General features: G+C 34.9%; 1 long non-coding RNA gene across 3 annotated transcripts in view; it reads left to right on the forward strand.

Annotated features, from left to right (window-relative positions):
- The window catches only part of LOC101788745 (uncharacterized), a 93,178-nt gene that overhangs the window by 42,288 nt on the left and 36,018 nt on the right, over window positions 1–14,872 (forward strand). For 2 of the 3 annotated variants that reach the window (XR_010050212.1, XR_010050210.1), the window contains exons 5-7: window positions 870–999; window positions 9,543–9,590; window positions 11,643–11,934. This is a non-coding gene — a long non-coding RNA (uncharacterized LOC101788745). Of the gene's footprint in view, window positions 1–869; window positions 1,000–9,542; window positions 9,681–11,642; window positions 11,935–14,872 lie in introns of all 3 variants that reach the window. The other variant, XR_010050211.1, reaches the window with a different exon arrangement.

A 14,872-nucleotide genomic window follows, 5' to 3' on the forward strand; every position in this document is an offset into this window, starting at 1 on the left:
CATGATTACTCATTCATTCCAAGCAGCATGAATGGAGGTCAAGAGTATGCAAACAAAAGCTTGTTGAATGTTCATTGGATTTGAGGAATGTTGATACCAAAACCCACCTGACTGACCTGGTTGGAGTGAGGTGAGAGCACTGTACATATAAATTTCACCTACACCATCAAAGTGGAAAGATTGCTTCTCATGGTTTGAAGCTGAACTCCTCAGGAAGAAAGATGGTTTTAGATTATCTTGAAAGGAAACCACAAAGCCCAGTGAAGAGAGCTTTGTGGAGAATGTCAAGTTGGAGTCTCGAGATTGAAGGAGTTCTGGGGGATAAATGAGGGACTTGTAGAAACTCACAAGACAAACACTTACAGGATAACTTCCACACTTAACCACTTTCTGCCATGTGGGCCCATTGATGCCATACCATGCCACCAGGCTAGTGTGACCTTTTTTAGTTTTTACTCTCTTTTTTACCTGGACTGTAGGTTTTCAGTAATCAGAAGCAAGAAATTTAATACAGGAAACATCAAAGAGATAGAAGAAAAACAACAAAACATACTTGACTTCCTAACCTATAGAATCCAAAACAAAATTAGAAGATGGAAAGTGGAGTACCTCTAGGGAGGTAAATTATATTTCAATGTGAAGCTGAAGATTTGATAGCAAATGTGATTAGATTTTCAGAACCTTTAACTTTTTCTGTGCTATATCTGAGAGATCCATTGGTACAGCTATGGGATCTTTCTTATAATTCCCTCAGTTCAATAAATACTTGTGTACAATTTTACTTATTAAAAAAGCTTTATCCATTGAATCTTTGAATGTTTAAAATTTTAAACTCAAGTATCATGATTATTCATTTTCTTCTGCTTTAGATGTTACTTTGCTTTCCCATGGACTAAGTTTATATATTGAAAATATAATAAACTAGGTGGATCACAAGCAATGGAAATTAGTTTCAGAAGCTAAGAGTTTCATGGTCAAGGCAGCAGCAGATCGTTTCTGGTGAGTGCTTTCTGTATACTTAATACACAGCACATTTTTTGTTCCTCTTTATATGACACAAAACTATTCTTATGCTTTGAATAAGCCCCCCTATAAATCTAAGAGGATATTCTGGAACTTGAAAACAGATATTATATTAGAATACAAGACTTCTGTTTGCTGTTTGCAGCCGCCATGAAAGGCGGCCCAGCCATGCCCGCCTGCTTGGGAGCCAACTAAGTGTGCCCTGAAACCTCCGAAAACTGTTACACCAGCCTACCCATGGATCCATTTTGAGAGCCAGCAGGAAGAAGTTTAACAAGTGACAATATGATTCTTCCTATATAAATCTCCTTCGTGCAGACTGTGGATCTTATTAATGAATTCAGCAGTAAATCCATCAGGACCTGGAAATTTATTTGTTGTGTTAAAAAAAGAGTAAAGATTTCTGACTGGGTCGAGTGAGTCCAGTGGAGGCCCAAACTGTCTTCTTGCCTGGGGATCAGGCTCTGGCTCCCTGTTGGGACAACTGGGTCCCGTGGAGGCACAGTACTCTTCTTCACCTGGGGGCCAGGCTCCCGTTCCCCGTCAGACAAGTCCATCAGAGGCAGGGAACCCTGCCCCAGTCTGGTGAACTCTTTTCTTTGAATGGGGGCCAGGATCCAGCCTCCTGTTGGGTGTAGTGGGTCCAAGGGAGGCGGGGAGCCCCATCCCAGCCCGGCAGGGCTCTCTTCTCAAGTGGGGACCAGGCCCGGACTTCCAGTCAAGATCAGTGAGTAAGGAGGGGGCAGGGAATTCTGTCCCAGCCTGGCTGACCTCTCTCCCTCACTTGAAGCAACACTTGAAGCTTGAAAATGTAGGAAAATGACAAAATGAAAGACCAAAATGCAGTCTCAAACATCCAGCCCATCCCAAGAAAGCCTAGGAGCCATGTGCATAGAAGAAAATACATGTTACATAACTGAAATTCCTGAAATAATAGTAACTGAAATAACAAAGCAACTCTGGGAAGCCTTAAAGGAATTCAAACTAGAAAAAGAAGAAATGAAGGAGATGCTGAACATATCTAAAGAAGACACAGTTAAAAAATTGGAGGAGATAAACAAAAAGATAGAATCCCTGGATGAACAATATGAGAAACAAGCAGAATATATAAAGCAGATGCAAATAGATATACAGGAAATCAAAAACTCCATCGAAAGCTGTAAAAACTGCCTCAATGAATGTGAAGATAGAATTTCAGACCTCAAAAGCAAGATTGCAGCCAGTGAACAGGAAAGGAAAGATCTTTTAAAAATAACAAGAAATCAGGAAATAACAATTCAACACCTGCGAAATGACGCAAAGAGGAACAACATAAAGTTAATAGGGATAAATGAAAAAGAAGGGAACAACATAAAGGATGTCAAGAGGATATTTAGAGAAGTAATAGCTGAAAATTTCCCATACATGAGAGTGGAAACTGATATCAAGATCAATGAAGTACATAGAACCCCAAATAGCCATAACTGAAATAAAACTACACCTAGACACATAATAATGGCCATCCCAGAAATCGAACAAAGAATAGAATATTAAAAGCTGTCACAGAGAAATGACAGATCACCTATAAAGGAAAACCTATCAGAATCACAGCAGACTTCTCAGCACAAACAATAAGGTCAACAAGAGCATGGAGTGAAGTATTTCAGATCCTAAAGGAAAATGATTTCCAACCTACACTGATATACGCTGCAAAACTGTCCTTCAAAATCGATGGAGAAATAAGATACTTCCATGACAAAGAACAGCTGAAAAACTACATTATCACCAAGCAACCCTGCAAAGAATACTGAAAGAAAGCCTAGATACATTTAGGAAAAAAACACTAAACAAAGCAGACAATTAAATAGAACTGAAAGATAAAGATGCAATAGCAGAAAGATAACATGTCAACAGTAAACCAATATATAACAGTTATAACCATTAGTGTAAATGGTCTCAATGCACCAATTAAAAGAAATAGACTGGCAGAATGGATCAAGAAACAAAATCCAACCATATGTTGTCTATAAGAAACCCATCCAACCCAAAAGGATGCCCACGGACTGAAAGTCAAAGGATGGAAAACAGTACTTCATGCAACAAAAACCTTCCAAAAAGTGTGGGTGGCTATTCTGTTTGCAGACAATGTGAACTTCAAGCCAATAATGATCATAAGTGATAAAGAAGGTCACTACATACTGGTTAGGGGAAAACTCCAAGAGGAAGAGATAACTATCTTAAATATATATGCACCAAATTCCAGAGCACCCAGTTATATAAAACAAGTACTAACAGAAATGAAAAACCAAGTTAACAGTGACACAATTCTAACAGGAGATCTTAACACACAATTGACACCAATTGACAGATCAACCAGACAGAAAATCAGCAAAGAAATACAAGAACTGAATTGCACCTGTGAACAAATAGACTTAATAGACATATACAGAGTATTCCACCCAACAACAACAGAATACACATTCGTCTCAGCAGTGCATGGGTAATTTTCTAAAACTGACCATATATTAACTCACAAAACATATCTAAATAAATTCAAAAAGGTTGAAATCATCCCTTGCATGCTTTCAGACCGTAGCACTATGAAATTAGAAATTAATGATAAAAGATACTACAAAATTCCCATGAACACATGGAAACTGAATAACACACTCTTGAATAATCAGTGGGTCACAGAGGAAATTAAAGAAGAAATTAAACACTACCTACAAGAAAATGAAAGCACAAATACAATTTACCGGAATCTGTGGGATGCAATGAAAGCCATTCTCAGAGGAAAATTTATTGCACTGAGTTCCCACATCAGGAAAACAGGACGAATACAAATAAATAACCTGATGCTACAACTCAAACAGCTAGAAAAAAGAAAAGCAAGTCAAGCCGAAAGCCAAAAGAAAGAAGTAAATTATAAAAATCAGAGCAGAAATCAACGCAATAGAGACTAAGAAAACAATCCAAAAAATCAATGAATCAAAAAGTTGGTTCTATGAAAGAATAAATAAAATTGATAAGCCCCTAGCCAACCTTATTTAAAAAAGGGAAGAAAAAATACAAATTCATGCAATAAGGAATGAAAGAGGAGAAATCACTACAGACCCTATAGAAATACAGAAAATCATCAACACCTATTTCGAAAACCTCTACTCTCAAAGGTTTGATAACACACAGGAAATGGACAGATTCCTAGAAGCATATGAAGTACCAAAGCTAGGTCATGAAGATGTAAAACTACTGAGTAACCCAATTTCTATTAATGAAATTGAAAACATAATTAAATCCTTACCTACAAAGAAGAGCCCAGGCCCAGACGGATTCACTGCAGAATTCTACAAGAAATACAACAAAGACCTAATGCCAATACTCTTCAAACTATTCAATGAAATTGAAAAAGAAACAATCCTTCCTAAGTCATTCCAGAAGCAAATATTACTCTAGTACCAAAACCTGAGAAAGACCCAACTAAAAAAGAGAACTATAGACCAATCTCCCTAATGAACACAGATGCAAAAATCCTCAATAAAATATTGGCAAACAGGATGCAGCAAATCATCCAGAAGATTATATACCATGACAAGGTGGGATTCATCCCAGGCATGCAGGGATGGTTCAACATACGTAAATCAATAAATGTAATCCACCATATCAATAAAGCCAAAAGTAAGAGTTACATGATCATTTCTATAGATGCAGAAAAAGCCTTTGATAAGGTCCAACATTCATTCATAAGAACTTTACAGAAAACTGGAATAGATGGTCTTTACCTCAATATAATAAAGGCCATTTATGACAAACCAACAGCCAGCATCATACTAAATGGCCAAAAATTGAAAGCCTTTAATTTAAAATCAGGCACAAGACAAGGATGTCCTTTATCACCACTCCTATTTAATATAGTAATAAAAGTACTAGACAGAGCAATTAGACAAAGAGAGAAATAAAAGGCATAAAGATAGGAAAAGAAGTTAAGCTATCATTATTTGCAGATGACATGATACTCTATATAGAAGAACCCCTAAACTCCATTGAAAGGCTCTTAGATATAATAAATAAATTCAGTAATGTAGCTGGATACAAAATCAATACTCAAAAATCAATAGCATTTCTATACACTAACAACAAAGTCACAGAGAGAGAAATAAGTGAAGCCACACCCTTCACACTATCAACCAAAAAAATGAAATATTTAGGAATTACTCTCATGAAAGAAGGAAAAACCTGTACAAGGAAAATTATAATACACTGAAAAATGAAATTGAAGATGCTCTCAGAAAATGGAATTACATCCCTTGCTCATGGACAGGAAGAATAAATATTGTGAAAATGGCCATTATCCCAAAACTTTTATACAGATTCAATGCAGTCCCAATAAAAATACCATCAACATACCTCACAGAACTCGAGAAATCACTCCTAAAATTCATCTGGAGTGAGAAAAGACCTAGAATTGCAAGGACAGTTGTAAGCAGCAAAGGTAAGGCAGGAGATATCACAATCCCTGACTTGAAGTTATACTACAAAGCAACCATAGTAAAATCAACATGGTACTGGAATCAAAACAGAGCTGAAGATCAGTGGAATAGATTAGAAGATACAACCACAACTACAAACACACTCAACCACCTTATCTTCGATAAAGGTGCCAAACATGTTAACTGGGAGAATGACAGTCTCTTTAATAAATGGTGCTGGAAAAAGTGGCTCTCCATATGTTAAAAACTAAAACTAGACCCATGCCTATCACTAGGTACTAAAATAAAATCTAAATGGATCGAAAATCTAAATATGGAAACAGAAACACTAAATCTATTGGGAGACAAATTGAGTAAAAACCTTGAAGACATAGGAGTAGGTAGAGAATTCAAGAATAGGACTCAAACCACATGGGAAATAATTCCCAGATCAATAACTGGGATCACTTCTTATTAAAAAGTTTCTGCACATCAAAAGAAGTCTCCAGCATAGTGAAAAGAAAACCCACAAACTGGGAAAAAATCTTAGTGAACTGCCCCTCAGACAAAGGACTTCTGTCTACAACATATAAAGAATTAAAAAAACTCAGACCCCCAAAATTCAAAGACCCAATCCAAAAGTGGGCATCTGAGATGAATAAACAATTCTCTGATGAAGAAATACAAACGGCAAGTAAATATATGAAAAAATGTTCATCATCATTGGTCATTAGAGAAATGCAAATTAAAACCACACTGAGATTTCATCTCACTCCTGAAAGAATGGCCAAGATCAAGAAAACCACCAACAACAAATGCTGGAGAGGCTGTGGGGAAAAAGGAACTCTCCTGCACTGTTGGTGGGAGTGTAGACTAGTGCAACCATTGTGGAGGTCAGTCTGGAGATTTCTCAGAAAACTGGAACCTGAGTCCCCATTTGACCCAGCTGTACCACTTCTAGGCATATTTCCAGAAGAACTGAGAGCATCATACTACAGTGATATATGTGCACCCATATTTATAACAGCACAATTTGTAATAGCCAGATCTTGGAAACAACCTAAATGTCCATCAACTGAAGAATGGATAAAAAAGTTGTGGTATTTTTATACAATGGAGTACTACTCAGCTATAAAGAATGATCACATTGAGACATTCATAAATAAATGGACGTAGCTTGAGACCATACTCATAAATGAAATAAATCAAACTCACATGTATAAATACCGAATAGTTTCCCTAGTATACGAAATGATAAGAATATACAAAAGCATGTGGTAATCATGATTCACCATTATATAGCTTTGAAGCCTTATAAAGTTTTCACTCATTAATTAGAATGGTTTTACTCTGTGCTGTTTGATTTTATTGTCTGTGATGATATGAACAGCTATTTTGAAGAAAAAAGACATCACAATAGCTAGTGCTGATTTAATATCATCTTGTTTTGAAGTCCCAGCAAACTGTTTATCATGTTGTATCTTATTGGATTTTATTATATGTGACAGTATTTAAACAAAATTTTTATGGGCAAAGAGATAATATAGAAACCATTGTTCGTTTTCTGTTAGCTGGTTCTAAATACCTTGCAATACTTTCATTCTCTCGAATGGTTTCACACCATCTTGATATGTTTGATGCTATAGTATACGAAGTTACACTCAAATATTTCAAGGAAATATTTGACTTAAGTCAGGTTATCTTGTGGTGAAACACTGTGTTGCTCAAATTGTTCTGTTGTGACTGATATTGTTATGTTTTTATGTCCTCTTTTATCTCAATCTCTTCCTTTTAAAAATTTTTATTATTTTTAATTAAGGGAAAACATTTTAAAATTAGCCAGATATATTATAGTAACATTTTGATTTCCTATTAACTTGATTTGAAGCCCTATATTGCTCTCCATCTTGTTTTGACTGATTTTACTCTACTTTGTTTTGTTCGATAGTATCAAGTTTGAGGGTATAGGCAACTACTTTGAAGGTAATAAGATTCACTATGATGCCCATTCTGGTTTGACTATTATCTTCTTTTGAAGTTTTGTAATGTCTCCAATGTTTATGTTTTATTGGTTTTGTTCAAGACCTGATGGCAATTCTTTTTAAGGTAGCAAGAGGCATTATGGTAACCATTGTTGATTACCTTGTATTCTGCTTTTACATCATGTACTATGTCCATCCTTTGTTTTGACTGACTCTGCTTTGTTTTGTCACATTGGTTTTATTCTCTTCCAAAAAAAAAAACTTAATAAGAACTGTGGGAGTAATAAAACAAAAATGTGTAATTGTTATTGTAAAAACGAGAGGAAAAGGAAGTGCTCTAAAAGACACAACTGCAAGTGTGTTTGGGTGTGTAAGATAGATAACCATATTACTGAGTTTTTGTTGGATCACTGAACACAACTGTTTGCACTCTCACTGTTTGAATGTCCACTTTATATGCTTTAATTTTGTAACTTGAACAAATATTTCTAAGATGATAATATGTAATCTATTAACTAGTGATTTCTTAGTGTTAATTTTTTTTTGAAATTCTATACTTGTACCCTTTTTACTTTTTTTTTCCTTTCTTCAAATAAAATCTAAAAAAAAAAAAAAAAAAAAAAAAAAAAAAAAAAAAAAAAAAAAAAAAACAAAAAAAACAAGACTGTTTTTTCCTTCTGTTTGGCCCAAGTAGTTCTGTTTTGGAATCACGTTTATTAAATTGTCTTCTAGAAACTCTGTCATAAATTTTGGTTCTTTTACTCAAAGCAGTTAGATGATTTATACATCACAACATTTTGCTGTCAGCAAAGTACAAAGGGCGTGCACAAGCGCAAGTCCCATGTCTATGGAGAAGCGAAGAAGAAAGAATTAAAATAATATAAAGTTAAACACTGGACGATGTTGGCCCATAATAATTAATTATAACTACATCTTTTAAAACTTGTCTTGGAGTACGCAGCCATTTGTTTTGATTACTTTTCTCTAGTTGCTGAGATAAAATATCTGAGGCCCAAAATTAGGGAAGGGAAGATTTACTTCTGATAGTTCTTGGAGGTTTCAGTCCATACTCAGCTGGCTGCAAGGCAGGGTGACAAGGCTGGGGGACAGCTGTTCATGGCCACTGAGAACTAGCAAGAGAGAGAAGCCACACCTCTTCCCACCCTTTCACTGTATCTGGCTCCACCCCTGGGCGAAGGCAGCACTCACACCACCAATCCCAGCACCAGAAAACAAACCAATCAGGAACACCTGACTCCGTCCTTGATTACATGAGGTTTAAATGGGCGTCCTCTGAGCACACTGTATCATTTTATTTTAATAATTTTTCTACTTCATTTTCAATACCATTGGGATGTTGATAGCTATAGTCTTCTACTGATTTATATTATTTTTTACCTTTTATCCTTATAAGCTTGCTTGAGGAATGTTTTGTCATCCTATTTTTTTATGTGTTGGAATTAAGAATGAGAGAAGTTACATACATTGCTTCGAGTGAAGTAGGGAGCAAAACTTTTGATTCTGAGACCAGTGTTTATTCTATTATTCTTTGTTTCATCTCCAGATTCTTTTGTGAATGAAGTAGATCAATGAGATACTAAGTATCATCAGTGATATTGGAAATCAGGCAGTTTTTTAATTTTCCATTTTGATCTGACCTTTGAGTCAGATCAATTTGTCCTCTCAACAGTTTCTATTCCTCCAATCTTAAGTTTTTTTTGTTTTTTTTTTTAAGATAGAAACCGATGGGGTCATATATTTGACTCAACTTTGTCTTTAAAGCTACTTTTATTTACACTTTAATTTAGCAACATAGTTTTTCTCTTTCATTATTTGGCAGAATTCTCTCAGGAAGAGATTACACTTTATTTATTTTTGCAATCTACTATCCAGCAAAGAGTTTGGCATGTAGAAGAAGGTCTTTAAAAGTTTAGATGAATGATCATAATAACATCATGGCTTACATTTTATGTTTGTGCTAAAATGTGAAATGCCAATTTATTCTTTTTATTTCCTAGTCAATGCTAATATTTTGTACTTTCTGTTTTGTGATGCCTATTGCAATGATGCATATTTATTTTTTCTTCTTTAGGATAAAATAAAACAGCACTGGGACATTGGCTGCTCTGAATTACAGGAGGTAATTGATCATGTATGCTTTCTGTAGGCTGAAGATAGGAAATGACCGTACTGCTTAATTTGGATGCTTCTTGTAATCCATCTGCATGAGGTAACTAAAAATTAGTAGAATAAAGAAGCAACACAGCTCATACTGTTCAGTGAATGATTAACTACAAGAATCACCATCATAAATGAATATTCTGCCACGGGTATGTTTGTCCTTGTTGCTCTAAGATTATACATGGTTTAAAACATAACTTCTTACATGGAGATTTTTAAATCATCAAGTTTCTGGAGAGCTATCCGTGTGAGAATAAATGTGTCACGCAGTGCATTTGCCTTCTCTTCATTTTTACTGTCCCAGTCACACTAGAATGACCCCATTTGTACACCCTAATTTGCTTACCTCTTTTAACATGCCTTTTGTTCCAAAGAGCTAAATCTCGTGCAAATGCTATAAGCCTACAGCAATTTTCTTTAAATTGCAGTGAAGTTGAGTAATATTTCTCCACTTTTCGAAAACTTCTGCCTGTCTCAAATACAAACTGGTATTAATTTTTCCCTTTGGATTCTGTTTCTCCGTAACTGAAAACAGTCTTGCTGGGTTCCTTAGCACCAGTTGTGTTGAATTGTGGATATCACTCCATAGATAAAAACAAAATTCGGGGCTTTTTATTAACTAAAGTAAACATCTCCATTAATAATTTTTACAAAATACAAGTATTCTATTTTATTTTCCATATGTCATTCATTACAAAATTCTCCCTTGATAAATTAATATATTTACAAACAAAATATTAAACTGAAAAATCATAATCCTTCAGATGAGGAGTAGGCCATGTGAAGTGAATTTTGCAGGATTTCTTCTTGATCTTTAGTGAATTTAGCTTGGTTTTCACCTGTTGGTTGGCATGGGAGAGGCTGAGTATAACTAGTTTAATTCTAGTGCTTGCAGTCTTGGCATGTCAGATTCTCTAGCTACCTAAACATGTACTGTTTATCTTCTGGACAAAGTATGGAAATCTCAGTGTACTAAAATTATTCCATGGTATCTCAAAGATAAATTTTTGGAAATGTCTTTGCTGATTTTAACATATTTCTACTAGCTCAAATCTCAGTTTCCAAAACATTCTTATGTTAATGAGGGCTTCTCATGAATTCTGTGACACAACATGTTATTTGAGATCAATCTCCACCTTTGTGTTTTCATATACTGAAATATCGAACAGTAATGAAATAGCCCAGATATTCAGTGTTAGCATGAGTGGAATGAATTCACTTGTGTCCTAGGAAACATTTTACACATTCTGACACAGGAAATACAGTTACTGTCTCTATTAAAACCACATCTGTGTTCCTTGATTGATATATAAGACAGCGTTTGCTGAAGAGTAAAAATAAATGTGGAGTAAAATGGGAATCTTTGTGTATTAAAAATAGCATACAATTAAATAACAAAGTGCACTTGTTTTATAATTTCAATTGGCAGGGAAATACGGGCAATACAGGCTGTGGAGTCAATGAGGGAGTAAATAATTCAGTCTGGACAAATTTTCAGCTTGAAAAGAAAATTAAAATGGCAATTTAAGATTGTAAATTAGTCTTAATGATATAGTTGGGTGCAAGACATCAGTATTAACTTCTGCATATGTCTGGTATTATTAGTGTTCCTATCCTTCAAATGAGTATTCACTCATCCAACAAAGACCCTTTGCATGTTTTCATACTCTGGGAACTTTATTAGGCGCCAGTGACACAAGCTGAATGTGACTCAGTTTCTTTCTCCAGTGGCTCCCATCAAAGCACAGTGAAACACAAGAGCATCCAAATTCATTTTTTTTTATTTTTAAAGACCAAAATTAAAATCAGTAAATTTCAAATATGCTTTTAATGTTTAATATTTATCTTTCAACCTTAATTTCTGCCAATTGATCTAACAGAGCCACTATTAGCATAATTATTTGCTCTAAGTTTCTATTTTTCATGCAGCAATTCATTGGGAAAGAAAGGAGATATGTCAAAATGCTTTTACTGTATGTCACATTAACTGTTCTTCATCATCTTCCCACAGTGTCCAGACATCTGGGGGCAAGAGACTTATATATTGATGAAACAAATCTCAGCCTATGGGGAATCTCCAACTGAAAATCTCCAGAAGGAAGTAAATATATGGATACATTTTCCTACTGCTATTAGGACACTTACAGAGTCCCAACTTACCCTGGTAGTAGAATGTGATTCCTGTGGTGTGTTCTACAAAGCCCTTTCACTACTAAGCATACGTGTATGTGTGCTTAAATCAGACAGTATACAGACCAACAATTGATCTCTGCAAGTGAAATCAAAATGCCGGCCAGCAAGAGGTAGGGACACTGAATTGATATCATTTTTCTGTGAAATAGAAATAATTCTGGCTGAGAACTCAATCAAATTTTTATCTAAATGGTCCTATCCCATTCTTAATGGTTTAAGAATTACGAAAAAACATTCTAAATATTTCAGAATCATTCCTTTTTTTACTAGTGCATATTAGTTGCATAGATTAATGAGTTTCATTTTGGAAGATTCATGCATATATATTACATAATTGGATTATTTTTTCCTATTATCTTCTGCCATGTTCCTTTTTTCTTACTTTTCTGATATTCTAATCTATTTTCATGTTATCTTCTCCATGTATTTTTAATATTCCATATATGAAGAAAATACACAATATTTGGCTTTCTGAGTCTAGTGTATTTCACTTAAAATGATGAACTCCAGTTTCATGCATTTTCCTGCAATCGATAGGTTTTTCTTCCTCATAATAGTGCTCTGTTGGATAGTGCTCTGTTGCACACACACACACACACACACACAAATATATATATATATATATATATATATATATATATATATGTCATGTATCATATATGTCATGTGTTTTCCTTATACATCTGTCTTCCAAAACTTATTATTGGGCTGCCATAAATATAATTATTCAGGTTTCTTTATAGTACTGTTGATATAGGGGAATGAAACTCCCAATCTACTGTATGTCCAGTACAAGTTCATATTCTCTAAAACTGATAAATGAATTTTAGGAACAATGGAGATTAAGAGCAGAATATATTTACTGAGAAAGAAAGCTTCTGTCTGAGGGACAGCAGGGGTCCCTGGTAGATTACAGAAGACTGTGTTTTGTAGGGATTTTTACAGAGTGATGTCATGGGGTGAGAGGGGTTCAAGGTGAGGAAAACTGGGAACTTGCAAGGCAGATGGGTATAAAGTGGCACCGAACTGTGGCTAACCAATAAGGTTAATTGTTCACATAAAATTGATTGCATAGGGAACAAATGAGGAGGTGAGTCACATAGAAAGCGGGCATTCTTAGAGAGCAGTGGCTCTTCCCTAGGGGTTTGGGATGGTGACTCCTGACTTCCTCAGGGCGATACTGAACTATTTAGAATATTAGTCCTTGGGATATGGGTGCATTTGTTTGATCTTTTGTCTTGAGGCCTGGCCCACAGCAGAAGGTGTCCGTCTGCTCTACATTTACAAGGCATCTGAGCTTCTCCTCCTGTCTCACTGGCTATAGTAATTCTAACTCAGCTGCTTGTAACACTGCTACTTTGTTCTGTTAATATAACAAAGAATGAAATAGACAGACCACATAGTATCTCGAATATTTAGCTTTTTGAAGAACTTCTACTTATTTTTACACTGGCAAAATTTTCATTTTTCCACCAGTGTATAAGAGCTTCCTTCTCTTGCGTCCTCAATAGCAATTTTTTGATTTTGTATTCTTTATGATAACCTTTCTGACAGGTATGAGATGGAATCTCTGTGGTTTTGATTTGCATTCCCCTGATGTCTTAAGAAACTAAGGATCTTTTTATGCACTGAATCACTATTTGTATTTCTTCTCTCTGTTCTATTCGCTGGTCCACTTGTTAAATGATTTATTTTATTTTTGTCATGTTAAAATTGCTCAGTTCTTTACATATTTTGCATATTATTCTTCTGTCAGCAGCTGGTGAAGATTTTTCTTCAATTCTATAACCTGTTTCTTCATTCTGTTAAATTCTTTGCTTGCAGATGTTTCTTTAAAATAACATGGTTCCATTCATCAATTTGTACCACTACTTCCTGTGTTATTCGAGTTCTATTTGCTTGTGCCTTACCTAGGGCCTCAAGTGTTTCCTTTACATTTTCTCCTAGGAGTTTCAAAATTTAGGTCTATCAGCAAATGAATGGATAAAAAAAGTGTGGTACTTCCATACAACCAAATACTGCTCTGCTATAAAGAAGGCTAAACTCTAGGCTTTTCTAGGAAAATGGATACTTTGTGAGACCATAATGTTAAGTGAAATAAATCAGACAGGCAAACTTAATATCATATGAGTTCTTTTATGTGAGGAAACCAAATAAAAGTAAAAAACAAAATAAAAGATAGGAGGAAACAGGGAGGTAGCTCTTTTGCAGCAGTTAAGATGACCAAGAAATGATGGGAGGGGAAGAGAATGGGATGAATAAGTGTTACACGTATGTACGAACTTCCTACAGGGAATATGATCATTATGTACTTAAATATGTACTAATACAAAATAAAAATTTAAACAATGAAAGAAAAGCAAAGTTTCATACCTAGTATTTTGGTATTTGATTAATTTTGAAGTAATTTTTGTACAAGGTGAGACATAGGGATGTAATTATAATCTTCTACTTATGTATATCCAGCTCCAGTTTTACTAAGAGTATTTGTTAATGATGTGCAGAAACTCTACATATATATGCCATACCTTGTGATTTTTTGATACTTGTACACATTGCATAATGTTCAAATCAGGCTAAACATAAGTATTTCTCAAGCATGTATCATTTCTGTATGATAAAAGACTGAAAACTTTTTCTTCTAGCTTTAAAAATATACACATTTTAAAAAAATATATAGTTACCTTACTGTGCAGGAGAACAGGGTAATTTTGTTTATGTAACTATAACTTATTTGTCCATTGATCAACGCTTCCTTATCTGTTCCCAGTCTCCACGCTGACCTCTGGAAACTGCCTTTTTTTAAAATCAACTTCTGAGAGATCTAATTCTATAGTTTCTGCATAAGGCTTAAATTAGGCAGCATTAGTCTGTGTTTGGCTTATTTTGCTTAACATGATAATCTCTGGTTTCATCCACATTAGAGCAAATTAAAGAATTTTCCTTTTTTAACTGAATGTTATTCCACTGTGGATTGTATATGAACCAGTTTTCTTTACCAGTGGATGGGCATTCTGATTATTTTCATATTATGATTATTAACAGTGT

The sequence above is a fragment of the Cavia porcellus genome, unplaced genomic scaffold, assembly GCF_034190915.1.
Source record: "Cavia porcellus strain 051 isolate PalLab524CR breed Dunkin Hartley unplaced genomic scaffold, mCavPor4.1 scaffold_10, whole genome shotgun sequence".
Classification (NCBI taxonomy): Eukaryota; Metazoa; Chordata; class Mammalia; order Rodentia; family Caviidae; genus Cavia; species Cavia porcellus.